General features: G+C 38.2%; 1 protein-coding gene across 5 annotated transcripts in view; it reads left to right on the top strand.

Moving 5' to 3' along the window:
• The first annotated feature begins 1,678 nt into the window (after positions 1-1,678).
• golm1 (golgi membrane protein 1) overlaps positions 1,679-14,552 on the top strand; it is a 35,449-nt gene continuing 22,575 nt past the window's right edge. For 3 of the 5 annotated variants that reach the window (XM_057831994.1, XM_057831989.1, XM_057831992.1), the window contains exon 1: positions 1,679-1,837. The gene's annotated coding sequence lies outside the window, so the exon portion shown is untranslated. The other 2 variants (XM_057831993.1, XM_057831991.1) reach the window with 2 other exon arrangements.

The following is a 14,552-nucleotide window of genomic DNA, read 5'->3' as shown; positions in this document are numbered from 1 at the left end:
GATGTGGACATGGGCCTTAAATTGTAGTCTGACAAAAGATCTTGAAAGTACAAATAACCAAACTGAAAAGAACTGGACATGTGTCAGTAAAACAAGTGACTTTCTGTCGCCACTAGTTGGCGCTGTTGGGTTGATGCAAATTACCCTTACAGGACCGTTCAGGGTACGACTCTCACCAAGCACAGGAAGTTTGGCGCAGATATGTATATATCTGCCAAGTTATGACTGTTCATAATTTGTGGCGAGACGAAATGGCGATGGTCATTTTCACTTTCCTGTTGGACCCCTCTGGTTCAACAAAACCTCAAAATTTTTCATCAGGCACCTGAACACATGTCTTAAGGCTCCCCTGATGCAGGTTTGAGGTCAATAGATTTATTTTCCCTTGGAGGAAGAGCCTGTCTCGTAAAAAAGGGCATTTCCTGTTCCCACTAGGGGGCGCCAGGCCTAATGGGTAATATTTTAGTGCAGTTGTGTTCAGGCTGCGATACCTCACATACATGCCAAATATGAAATAGATTGAATGTTGTATGAGTAAGTTATTAGTCATTTTCTGAATTTTGTGTTTAGCCAAAAAATGGCCAACTTTGGCAACCCGCCCAGGTCAGATCTATGAATGAAAATGCACCATTTTGAAAACTTAAGATCTCCTATGTATCCTGAACAGTCTCACCAATATTGAAGACGATCCAACTAACTCCCTCGGCGACAAGGTCTCAAATATGCACCCAGTAAATCGATAAAAATTTCACATTTGATCCAAAATACCTGATTTCCTGCTGGATATGGAAAATGGGGGCAAGAGACTTTTTGGAGCAGTTTTGCATATGGTATGGACTCCCTAAATTTCATTGCAGATATGTTGTATATCTGCCGAGTAATGACTGTTCAGTTTTTGGCGAGAAAAATAGTTGACAATCATTTTCACTTTCCTGTTTGGACCCCTCTGCTTCAACGAAACCTCAACATTTTTCATCAGGCACCTGAACACATATCTTAAGGCTCCCCTGATACAGGTTTAAGGTCTATATTTTTTCCCTTGGAGGAAGAGCCTGTCTCGTAAAAATGGGCATGTCCTGTTCCCATTAGGGGGCGCCAGGCCTAATGGGTAATATTTCAGTGCAGTCATGTTCAGGCTGCGATACCTCACATACAGTACATGCCAAATATGAAATAGATTGAACGTTATATGAGGAAGTTATTAGTCATTTTCTGAATTTGGTGTCTAACTTACTGCGAAAAACGAGTGATCACTGTATTGTTCAGCCCTACTCTAGTCTAGAGACAACATTCTCTCATTCTTGTGCCATACTTTGTGCTAAAATAAGAACAGGGGAACTTCAAGGGCCCATTCAAATTGGAGGTGGGGCCAGTGCCTCTGTGGCCCCACCCCTAAAACCGCCACTGGCCAAGACAGGACCACTGCGAAGTCTGGATGACAATTTGTGCTGCCTTCAGTGTTTCTCGTAAAAAAGGCCACTTGAAGTAATTCCATGACAATTTGTGCTTTCCCCTCAACCTGGGGTAATTCAGGTTACTAAAAGTAAAATGACAACTAATAATTATTCATTGTTTGCAAGTTGCGCCGCCTTCAATCCCCAGGTGAAGTAGTATCTCAAAAAAGTTGTTACTGAAAGTTAGGGCGGCGTTTAATGTAATTTCAGGAATGCTTTCTGAGTTAGAAGCCGCCTCCCACGTCGCAATACGTCGTCGAACGTGGGTGTTTAGTTGATTCTATAAGAAGTTAATCTGGGATGTTTTGCCTTGTTTTTCCTGTTTGATCGACGGCACTGCAACGCACCACCTGCGTTCCACTCATCAGGGACTGTAAACACAAGTAAGCGACGCTTCATGTTCAACCATTACATCCAGTTTCATTTGAAACACTGTGTTATGCGTTCCTATTGTCATTCGGGACGACGTTTCGGCACTGTCGGTTAAGATTCAAAGCTGCCGAATCATCTTGGCGACACATTCTAGCGGGTTTTGACTTCACCGGGTAAGACGATGCTAACATTTTAGCACGCTATCGTGCTAAAATAAATTAAGAGAATTGCGATACTAGCTGGACCGAAGATAAAATTTTAAGGCTTTTTGTGTAATTTCAAGGAAATTTATCGGTCAATTTCCGTTCAAGACCACTCTGTATGGTTTTATTTCTCTAAAACACTAAACGTCAGGGTTTTGATATCATATTTCCTGGCAAAATCTGTCATTAATTCGGCTTTGATTGGATAGAAATATGAGTGCTTGCGGTTATTTTCCCTCAGTTTGCTTTCTTGTCTTTCCTGCTTGTCTTGTTTGATTGTTCGTACCTTTAGCGTGGCCATTTGACACACGCCCATTTTTAAAGCAAACTATAACTTTAAAAAAAAAAAAAGAAAAGAAAAAACAACAACCAAAAAAAAAAAAAAAACACACAATTTTAACGTAACAGCGAGTAAATGCGATATTTTTCCTTTTTTATTTTTTTCTATTTTTTTTTTTTTTAAAATACGTTTATTCACACAAATATAAATACAAACATGTGAACGATTCACATACAATCAACAATTTACAACAACTAAAACAATAAATAAAAGGGTCAGGGTTATTTTCAACACAAGCTGTATAGTTGCTGAAGTCTTTTCGTCTTTATAGCCTTTGGGGTTCAAAGACAAACTTAAATCGTCCAAATACAACCCCACATTTTTTTTTCTTAGTACTTATGAAACCACTAGCAAAAAGTATGGAATCACCAGTCTCGGACGAGCTCTCACTCAGACATTTTATCATGTAGAACGAACTCAGATAAAAAGATTGTAAAAATAATGAATTAATTTAACCCTTAGATACATAAGTGGGTCAAAAATGGCTCGGTGAGGTTGTTTTCTTGAAATATCTTCGGAATGAAAAATTGTTATCAATTCATATTCCAGGTATTCCTAAAAAAAACATGTTTTTGATATAATGCCGTTCAAATTTTTGATGAACTTTTTATACATTTGAAGAAATTGTCATTTTTGTATTACTACCCTAAGCGTCCACAAGTGGGTCAAAAATGACCCACATGCGTTTTCTATAGAATCCAATGGGAATCTTTCTTTCTTATCAGCTTTGGCTGTCAGGAATAAATTTACCGTGGACCACACAGACTAGGTATGTAAAAAGTGACATCCCTTAAGAAGATTATTTTACACAGCAAGAGCTGATACGTGTACTGTAAGTATTATGTCCATATAGACCCTACTCACATGACATCACAACCACGCCTCCGCACCATATTGTCCGTCTACTCGTCGTTTTGACGCATTACCGCTACGTAAATTCCTCCTATTATGGCGTGTTTTTCTGCTCGTTAGCATTAATAATCAAAATGGTGAAGGCGTGTGTGGCAGTTGGTTGCAATAATAGAGAAGATAGACGGAGAGACTTGAAGTTCTACCGTATTCCGAGAGACCCGGAAAGGAGAGCGAGATGGACTGCTGCAATTCGACGAGAAAACTGGGCTCCAAACGATTACCACGGATTATGTAGTAGTCATTTTATATCTGGTAAGGTGCATTTAATATATATTTAGAGGGTTTTGTGCTGACAACCACAATTAAGATCATTGCAAGGCTAATCGCCGACAACATACAGTTTCAAATTCAAGATGCTTATTTATTCCACCATCATTACATTTTGAATAATATTTAGCTGGTACCAAGTGAAAAAAGCTGGCCTCGTCTACGGATCATCAGTTAAACAGGTGTGTCCAAACCTTTTGCAAAGGGGGCCAGATTTGGTGTGGTAAAAATGCGGGGGGCTACCTTGGCTGATTTACATAGAACAATATATTTAAACGAATGTTAGCAAGCCCTTCTGTATGTCACATTTGCTTTATTATTTTTTTAAATTCATAATTTCAACAGTCTCGTTTTTGTGGCGTTCTCTTTCGACACTCGGGCTCTTGCGAAATACTGCTGCTGTTAAATTAAACTAGCTTCCAGTTGCTATAATTTCTCGCTGCGTATCTTCCCTGTAATGTTGTCGTCAGTGACGTGCGGTGAGGTTCATGGTTGGTGAGGCACTGACTCCTTTAGTGTCAGATTTCCAAATATATAAACCAAAAAGGGTAGCTTATTCAATTGGCTACTGGTTATTTCATATCTCATCAGCATTCTTCACAAAACACGCACACACGGTACATATTATCGATACGTAAAAGTAAGAAAATAACATGCATTTGCTCTACACCCTGGTGTACAAAACCACAGAATTCAATTCTGACCTTTAGTGAAATATTCAGTTGTTTTTAAAACTTTTAATTCTGAAACTTTAATCAATTTATTACATATTGCTAAACAAAAAGTGTGAAAAGAAAAACAAAGAATTAGAATTAGTTTTTAAATATTTTATTGTATTTTTCTTGGTCTAAGCTCTTTTTTTTTTTTTAATTTTTTAAAATAAGATTGAAATGAAAACTGTTTGTGGTCTTGCGCCTGTCCTTCACCACAAAAATCGGCGTTACTTTGGAAGGGCATAGGTTTGGTCTCAACATTCGTAGGGACGATATAACAGCATAACCTGCATGTAGGTACACTTTTTGCTGGGGACGGGACATTAATTAGACCAAACAGATTGGATGAAGGGGGCAAAGGGCCACATTTCTCAAGTATATGAACCTAATTAATTAATAGGCAAAATGATCAATGCAAAATAAATCCTTATCTACTGATAATAACTTTTACGTGCATTGGTTCAGATGATACACTGTTCGATTCAAACCTTTGTTTTCAAAAAATACTAAAGAAACATTTTGAAAACTTCCTGAATAAATGTCTGGTTTTTATTAGCAAACAAACATAGTGAAAATAATTCACTTAATAATGGTAGGGTCAATTCTATCCTTACAACATATGGAACTATTGAAAGATCTAAATTCTCTTTATAACTGAACATTGTATCATGCAAAAAAGTTAAGGTTGCTTAAAAGTTGGTAGGGACAATTTTAGCATGCTGAAAGGTTGGTAGTGTTATGTCCCTACCGTCCCTATGCAAACGTACGCCCTTTTAGTAAAAGTCCTCCTTATTTTCCTTTACTTTAAAAAAAATCTCTCCGCCTCAATGGAGAGGATTGCTTCAATTAGATCGTTCTGTGTTCTATTTGACAAGCCAGAAAACACAGTGGATGTGTCCAAATGTCTAGCTAACCTTTCATCTTTCTCAGCAAAACCATGTAATCGTTCTACATATATGCCACGTTTAGAAGAGCTACACGCTCATCGTTACCACGAAATGTTAACTCCTGTTTAGCTAGGATGCAGGTTGCATTAATGAGGTATTTCAAACTCTTTACCTTTGCGTTCTGGATGCTACCGTTGAGCTTCCGCTGTTCGTCAAAGCCAAATCGATCCTTGAGCTTCCAAAAGTTTTTAAAGCAAACAGGCTTTGAATGTGAGTGGTCGAGTTCTCATGTTTGCTGAGGCTTCGTGGTAGTTTTTTAATGTCACAATATCTCGTGTTAGTCCAGACATTGGCACAAGTTGAGAAGAAAAGGCAGGGAAAGCAGCAAAGGCGATTTTTCGAAGGGCAGCCACATAGCCAGTCTTTTCGGGTGTACCAGTCCGTTTGAAAAGCGCGAGTTATCCTCTGTCCCGTAGTTTGAAGCAAACCTTTTAGCTCCGGCGTTGTGTTAACCGCGTCCACTTTTAACGGAAAGTCCAGTTTCACGTACGCCCCCTTGCAGTGCGGCAGAGTACTATCTGCCGCAACCTGCACCTTTTCACTGCGGTTTTATTTCCCATCAGCAAAACTAAATATGTTACTAACAAACATTAAACTTTAAGGGTTAAAGACATTAGCCAGACTGAGGAAAATCAGGTCAAATAAACGTATCTGGAAACATTATAATGGCGACATGCAGATGTACGGCAACCAGCACGCTCCAATTCCATGTATCAACCCAGTTTGTTAAGGATTGCGCAATCAGAGGTGAGGCTTTACTCGTTGCTGCCGCACCTCTCGTTTCATTTCTTTATTTGAACAGGAAATGGGCAAATTCAGCGATTTTGACTATAGAAAATGTTTGAAATGAGTCATACATAAAGAGCAATGGACAAATATTAATATAAATTTGATGCTATAATTATTTTTTTGTGAGGCTCTGCCTCACCTGCCTCCCCTGACCGCACGTCACTGGTTGTCGTACATGTCAGCGTGTCTTGTTTAGTAATATTGCGTCACATCGAACTCTTTGAAAACAGCGACTGTCTCTTTGCAAATGAGGCAGACACAGTTGTTGCGTGTTTTATTGACGAAATAGTCCAATATCCACCTATCCTTGAAGCGTCGGCCATCGCAGTCAACTTTTTTTATTTTTTTGATTGTCGCCATTTTAGAAATCATACAGGGTAATGTTGCTTAGAGTGCTGCTCTTAATGTTTTTCAAAGTTTCGTGAGAACAGGCCAAGTTTCTGTGGAAAAGATAGTTGTAGATATCAGGGTAGCAGATGTCAGGCAGAGAGGTCGAAAAATATCGATTTAGGCATCAAATATGGATCTGGCGAATGGATAGACTGAAGCTTTTCCACATAACGCCTTTTATGCAACGCATCCAATGAGTTTACAGCGTCTGAAAGCACTGGGGCTTCCATAAATTGCTCTATAAATTGAACGACTAATTGAAACCAGTGTTTCCCCTAGGATTTTTTGAAGCTGTGGTGGTGGGTTGCATCAGTCGGACAGCCTCACCATGTCGTGCCACGGCGAATTTTTTTCTTTCTCATTTTTTCCCCCAAGAAGAACCATAACAAAGATATATTTGAAATATTTCATTAGCTAGGCTAATGTTTAGCTCTCAGCTACGTTACCCTATGTAATAATGCGACTTTTTTTCTCGTAGCAATAGTACGACTTACATCTCGTAGTGACTCAGGGTTGGCAACCCAAACTGTTGAAAGAGCCATATTTGACCCAAAAATAAAAACAAACTTATACAGTATGTCTGGAGCCGCAAAACATTAAAAGCCTTGTACAAGCCTTATAATTTTCGATGCTAGCTATACTAGCCTACTATAGAAATGACTAAGTTGGCTAGAAATACATAATTAGCCTTCATGATTAAATGTTTATTTTCCCTGCAGTGGATCCTATAGAGAATGACGCACCACGTGTCTACTCTGTTGTACGATGCCACCACAAGTTTGACTTCATTACAATATTAATGAATTGAAAGAATGTTTGTGTCATGTTTGTCCTCCTAGAAATCCTATTAAAACAAAAAATATATTTCCCTCCCCCATCTTTTTCCATTAAAAAAAAAAAAAAAAAAAAAAAAAAAAAAAAAAAGCTCCGAAGCAGCGCTAAAGAGCCGCATGCGGCCCGAGAGCCGCGGGTTGCAGACCGCCATCGTAGCCCTCCTTTTTCCTTTTTATTTGACCCTCATAAGTACTACATTACCACAACAATAACAGTCCTTCTGTCAACTGACCCATTTACAGGACTGGGGGAATTCTGGGGAAGAGTTTTACTTGATTCGGTGAGAAGGTGAATAGTTTTTTCCCCGTTGTTCGTGAACTAAATTTCCAAACAAAGGCACATTGAGGTACCCTTAACTTAGCAAGGAGAGGTATAAGTCATTTTTCGAGTGTCCCAGAGCTCGCGAAATTTGGGTGGGGGGGAAGCGCATTTGTCAAAGTTTCGTCAGCCGTAATTGTCTGAAGTTGGCGCGCCGGTGTTGTGCCGAAAAATAGCCACTCCACGTGAAATGTCCCCCCTGACGGGAGCGCCCACACGTCACTCGTACAAACAGCCTTTTCTTACCAATCGATGGACACGGAAATGACGTCCTTGTACCGTGAATACTGTGAATATGTATCAGTTTACTCTGCTTGAACTAATAAATATTTTACTGTGACCAACGCTCTGAAAATAGAGCAAGGCTTTATTTTGGGCCCCGCCTCTCCGCGCAAGTTCAGTCAAAGTTCACTTTCGCCGAAAAGTCCGATCCTAACTATTGTAATGCCCCGGATATGGGGAAGAAGAAGAGAAGTCTGTATTTGCTTAACCACTTTATTGTTGCAACAATAATGAAGAAAAACAATAACAAAATAACAGCGGGCTGCTACGACATGCGACAGCTATCTCTCGCTATCTCGCTCGTTCCCCCATTCTTCCTACTCGTTCCCCTTGCGTCTCTTAAGGTTGGGCCTGCATTGTTACGAACATTAGGCTACAATACACAATGAATAGGTGTCCGCTGAACTCCTCCCACCCGGCTGCCGCTAGTTTGAAGCGGCCCTAAATTATTATTATTTTTAAAAAATAAATAAATAAAATACATCATTTGCCAGGCGTGGCGGCTTTTATTTTAGTGTGGCGGTGCGCCACAATCTGTTGAATATAGGGGAATCCCTGGAAACCATTGAGAATAGGGCTAAACAGAGACGGACAATATGGCGGCCGGATACAGCGACACGTCATTCTGTGACGTCGGTGAGTAGGGTCTATAGCAGACAAGCCCAAAGTCCGGCCCGGGGGCCAAATGCGGCCCGTGGTCAAATTTCATCCGGCCCCCAGCCTCTGTCATAAAATCAATAACGTGGGGCCCACTCAAAGACTTAATAAATTGGTCAGCAGTACTGCTACCAGAATAAGAAGTAGCTTACACACTAAATGCTGCTTCTCATTTACCCACTAAAAGGCAGCAGCACTCTAAGCAACATTACCCCTTGTGATCCTTTACTTTCAATTTTCTAAAATGGCGATAATAAAAAAAAAAAAAAAAATTGACTGCGACGGCCGACGCTTCAAGAATAGGTGGAAATTGGACTATTTCTTCAATAAAATACGCAACAACTGTGTCTGCCTCATTTGCAAAGAGACAGTCGCTGTTTTTAACCCTTGTGTTAGCAAAAAAAATATATGACGCATCATACAAATTTTACAAAAATTGTAAACGTTTTTTAAGTGTGATAACTAAGTTATTTCTGAATATTTTTTTACATTCAACCCCTCAAAATGTTCAGTGGCATCAGAGCTATCTATTCACATATAGTTTTTATTTTTTATTTGTACTTTTTTGCCCTCTATTGACAATTAAAGGAGTACTGTGCTACGACCAAAACTATGTTGGATATATATGTATAAAACAAAACTGAATTGGAAAATTTCATATCACACTATTAGAGCCTTGAAAAGGTCAAAGAGTTATAATAACAGATTTTTTTTTATCCATGCCCATTTTTGGCAATGGCCGTTTTTGTGTATAATACCCCTAAACATACAATTGTTTACAATAATTGTAAATGTTTTGAGGTGCGATAACTAAGTCATTTCTGAATATTTTTTTACATTCAACCCCTCAAAATGATTCAGTGGCTTCAGAGCTATCCATACATATAGTTTTTATTTTTTTATTTGTATTTTTTGCCCTCTATTGACAATTAAAGAGTTCAATGTGAGGCGATATTACCAAACAAGACACGCTGACATGTACGACAAGATTGCAGGGAAGATACACAGTGAGAAATGTAAGCAACTTGAAGCTAGTATAATTTCACAGCAGCAGTATTTCGCAAGAGCCCGAGAGTCGAAAGAGAACGCCACAAAGGCTAGTTGCAAGAATGTTGAAATTATTAATAAAATAAATAAATAAATAAATAAAGCAAATGTGACACACAGAATGGCTTGCTAATATTTGCTGAAATATATTGTTCTACGTAAAGGACGTCAGCCAAGGTCGGCCCCCCACATTTTTATCACACCAAATCTGGCCCCCTTTGCAAAAAGTTTGGACACCCCTGGTCTATAGTATTTTGTGTGTGTGTCTTTCATGACTCTTGTCACTCTTTATTATTATTCATCAACAAATTAACCTACTTCATAACTAGCTAGCTAACTAAGGCTAGGTTCATACCGCGGGTCCTAATGCACAATTCCGATTTTTTGTCATATGTGTTTTTTTGACGTAACCGTTCAGACTGCCTTTGTCCATTGAGCCTGATCAAGTATCACACATGCGCTGTAATTCGCAGTCCGAGATGCGCTGAGCAAACTGGGCCGCATGCGCAGGAGCATTGAAGCATAGAGAATTTTAATTGCTGTTAATTGCTGCATGAATTCCAATTTGGGGGACTTGACAGTTCCGACCGCAGCCACATTCTGGAAAAATGTGGCCGGATGGGATTTTAACCACATACGAAAGTGACCTGGATCGAATTTGAAAATTGTCCACTTTCATGCGACTTTTCCCGTTCGGTCCAGTTGGAAAAACACGAAAAAATCGGATTTGTGCTAGATTTACAGCTGAAATGGTCCTGAAGATGTTGGATGATGGAGAGGCAGTGACGGGGTTGGACTCAAGTGTCCGAAATTTCTGATGATGATGACCCAGACTATTGTCCAGGTGGCAGTTGTCCACCTGGAAATCCAACTGAACAGGATCAATCTGACTCATAAGATTCCACTTATGTGTCCTCTAAAGAACAAAGTGTCCAAATCATGGCCAACAGAATGAGTTGGTAGGGCTCTTACCAGAGAGAATTACCGAACACCCAGGGCAGAACACAGAGCCACAATATCCTCAGAAATCGGTTAGTGCCTCCACAAGGGCTTAGCACCACTGTCTCACCAAAAAGATGCATGGGAGCTCTTCATCATTGATGATAAAATACAAGGAAGGATGAAGTCTATTGCTGTTCTGTTTTTTTTTCTTTCTAATCATAAAGATATTACAAGCATGAAATCATTCTTGTGTGGCCCTAAATATAATACTAATTAATACAAGTTATAAGTGATAATTCTTCACCAAAATGGCATAAAAACAAATTGGTTCTAGTATGGGTCATTTTTTACCCACTTATAGAAGAGTGTAGGGTCCAGTAACTTGTGCATCTAAGGATTAAAAGTGCAACTCCTTGGCATTCACAAACACTAAAATAAATGAATGAAAAAACATTGTGGTTGTCAGTAAATGTTACTTTTATAGAGCAAGTGCAGGGAAATAAATATAGAATCACTCAATTCTGAAGAAAAAAACCTGGAATCACTCCATTTTGAGTAGAAAATACAGACACACCCAGTCAATTTCCTTTCCTTAATTGGGCTCCTGCCTCAGATTAGATCTGCTCGCTAGTCAGCAGTTAAAAACAGTACTGTTATCACATTTTAGAGGGCTGCTGGACCAAGTGGATTCACAAGAATCATGAGTCCAACAAAAGAGGTGTCTCTTGAGACCAAGGAGAGGATTACCAAACTTCTTGAAGAAACTAACACTACACGTATGGTTGGCAAGGATATGTGCTGTTCACAGTCAGCTGTATCAAAAATCTGGACCAAGTACAAAGTTAAGCGTACTGGTAGACCGAGGAAGACATCCAAACGTCATGACAAACAACTAAAGGCCAAATGTCTTGAAAATAGAATATGTACAACAAGACAAATGAAGAAGAAATGGGAGGAAAAATGGAGTCAAGGTATGTGATAGAAATGTGCAAAATCGCATAAAGAAATGGGATTTTCATACAGGAGAGCTAAAAGGAAACCATCATTGACACTTAAACAGAAAAGAACAAGACTGCAATGGGCTAATGAGAGGAAATCATGGACTGTGAATGACTAGATGAAGGTTACTTTCAGTGATGAGTCAAAAATCTGCATTGGACAAGGTGATGATGCTGGAAGTTTTGATTGGTGCTGTTCCAGTGAGATTTACTAAGACGACTGCTTGAAGAAAACCTCAAAATTCCCTCAGTCCTTGAGGATATGGGGCTGCATGTCAGGCAAAGGCACTGGGGAGATGGCTGTGGTTATATCTTCAATAAATGCTCAAGTTTACATTGATATTTTAGACAGCTTTCTTATCCCTTCAATTGAAAATATGTTTGTCATTTTCCAAGATGACAATGCATCATGCCACAGAGCTAAAACTGTTAAAGCATTCCTTGGAGAAAGACTCATTCAGTCAATGGCATGGCCTGCAAATAGTCCAGATTTCAACCCTATTGGAAACCTGTGGTGGAAATTGAAAAAAAAAAGGTCCACAGCAAGGCTAAGACCTGCAAGGATGATCTGGCAACTGCAATCAAAGAGAGTTGGCACCAAATTGATGAAGAATACTCATCAAGTCCATGCCTCAGAGAGTGCAATCTGTCATAAAAGTCAGAGGTGGTGCTACTAAATACGATGTGATGTGTGTGATGTGATGATATTGATATATTTCCCTGCACTTGCTCTATAAAAGTAACATTTACTGACCACTACAATGTTTTTATTTGTTTCTTTTAGTGTTTCTGAATGCTAAAGAGTTGCACTTTTGAACAAATTTTTTTTTTTTTTTTTACAGACACCATTTTTTTCATTGTGACGTAATTTGTTTAAAAGTTTAAAATATTCGAGTGAATTTTTTTTTAAAGTTTCTGTTTTTTTTAAACAAAATAATAGACATCAATTAATGATTCTAAGCTAAAAATGACATACTTTTTCAATAATGAATATAATAACTAGGGTTGTTCCGACCATGTTTTTTTGCTCCCGATCCGATCCCGATCGTTTTAGTTTGAGTATCTGCCGATCCCGATATTTCCCGATCCAATTGCTTTTTTTTGCTCCCGATTCAATTCCAATCATTCCCGATAATTTTTCCCGATCATATACATTTTGGCAATGCATTAAGAAAAAAAATGAATAAAACTCAGACGATTATATACATTCAACATACAGTACATAAGTACTGTATTTGTTTATTATGACAAAAAATCCTCAAGATGGCATTTACATTATTAACATTCTTTCTGTGAGAGGGATCCACGGATAGACTTGTAATTCTTAAAGGACAAATGTGACTTTGTATATTGTGACTAAATATTGCCATCTAGTGTATTTGTTGAGCTTTCAGTAAATGATACTGTAGCCATGCCCAAATGCATGATGGGAAGTGTAACCATGACTGTGCGTAGTGCTACCAATTGATATATCTTCTCTGCGTTGGGAAATAACATAGGGTGTTAAGAAAAAGATCAATTACTACTTTGCTTCCCCACATTACTTCCCACGACATTTCTAATCGTAGGGAGAGGGAGTGTAAGGCTTTAGCCAATTAAAAAAAGGCTCCAAAGGCTTCCAAACTTCACTCTACTCATATTACGCTGCCTTTTAGCGCTCTATATAGGTAAAATGGCACCATTACAGATTGAGCGCGACAATGTGTGAGTGGGTCGTGCAGCGCATGCATTAATTGCGTTAAATATTTTAACGTGATACATTAAAAAAAAAAAAAAATTACCGCCATTATCGGGATAAATTTGATAACCCTACCTTAAGCCAAAACTAACTCTGGATGAGTGTAACATAATATGTCTGTAACATTAAATACAATTAGAAAACGATTTAATTAAAAAATATATATATATTAAAAAAAGGCATGTTCGATATTTTTTTGCCGATTCCGATACTTTAAAAATGACGTGATCGAACATCTCTAATAATAACTTCTTTTTATGGCGTGGTTGAAACAAAAGCGGTTGCATGATGTCTATAAACTGGGGTTTCCAGGGTAAAAGGGCTTAATGCACCATGAATCTGCTATGGCGGCATATAGACATATTGTTCTATCAAACACAACTGTTGTTTTGGCTTAAAATACTGCAGTTTCTTTTAAAGAAGAGTGCAAGAGCAGAAACGACTTTTTCAGTTTTGGCTGTGTTTTCCGCCTTATGTACATTTTCCTCCTTATATTATAGACTTGGTTTGACCTGAAACACAAAAAAATGCCATTTAACAAATATTTCTTGCATAACTAAGACGTAAAATCGGACATTTTGAATATAGCCTCTAATTTTAGCAAAAGGCAAGGCAAATTTATTTATATAGCACAATTCAACACAAGGCAATTCAAAGTGCTTTACATCACATGAAGACCATAAAAATCACATTTAAATCAACACAACGTAAAAACCAAGACAAAAGATCGCATTTAATCACAGAATAAAAATAAATAAATAAAAATAAAACAAAAACTACTACTACTAATAATCATTGAAATCAGCAACGGAGATAAGCACAAGAAGAATAGAAAGCAGTTAGATTGAAATATATAGACAGTTATGGATATGCAGTGCTAAACAAAAGCGTTTTTAGCCCTGATTTAAAGGAGCTAAAACCAAACTTTTACCTTTTGTAGTGGAGCTTTTTCATTTATTTTGGCCCCAAGAAACACAGATAAAATGATTACAAGTCAGGAACAACATTTTATTTATTTCCTGTAACATGGTGTTATCGCAGGCAGCAAACAACGCTTGTTTGAGATGGCTGGTGGGTACCACATTTGGTCATCTGTTAAGACTGGGCGATATGACCTTAAGCACTTATCACGGTAAATTGAGCAGATTTACCTCGATAACGATAAATGACAATAAATTCGCCCAAGCGGACTGTTATATAATTTGAAAATCGGAATCAATGCTTAAAATACAAATGAGCTGTTTCTCGTTGATTTATTTACCAACTTTGAATTTAACAATTGTACATGTAGTCTAAACATTAAGTATATTAAAAAATCTTGTAAACAATAAGAATTCAAGTATGAATTT

The sequence above is a fragment of the Corythoichthys intestinalis genome, chromosome 3, assembly GCF_030265065.1.
Source record: "Corythoichthys intestinalis isolate RoL2023-P3 chromosome 3, ASM3026506v1, whole genome shotgun sequence".
In the NCBI taxonomy this organism is placed as follows: domain Eukaryota; kingdom Metazoa; phylum Chordata; class Actinopteri; order Syngnathiformes; family Syngnathidae; genus Corythoichthys; species Corythoichthys intestinalis.
Note: the sequence above shows the minus strand (reverse complement) of the source record. Positions and strands in the feature narration are given on the sequence as shown.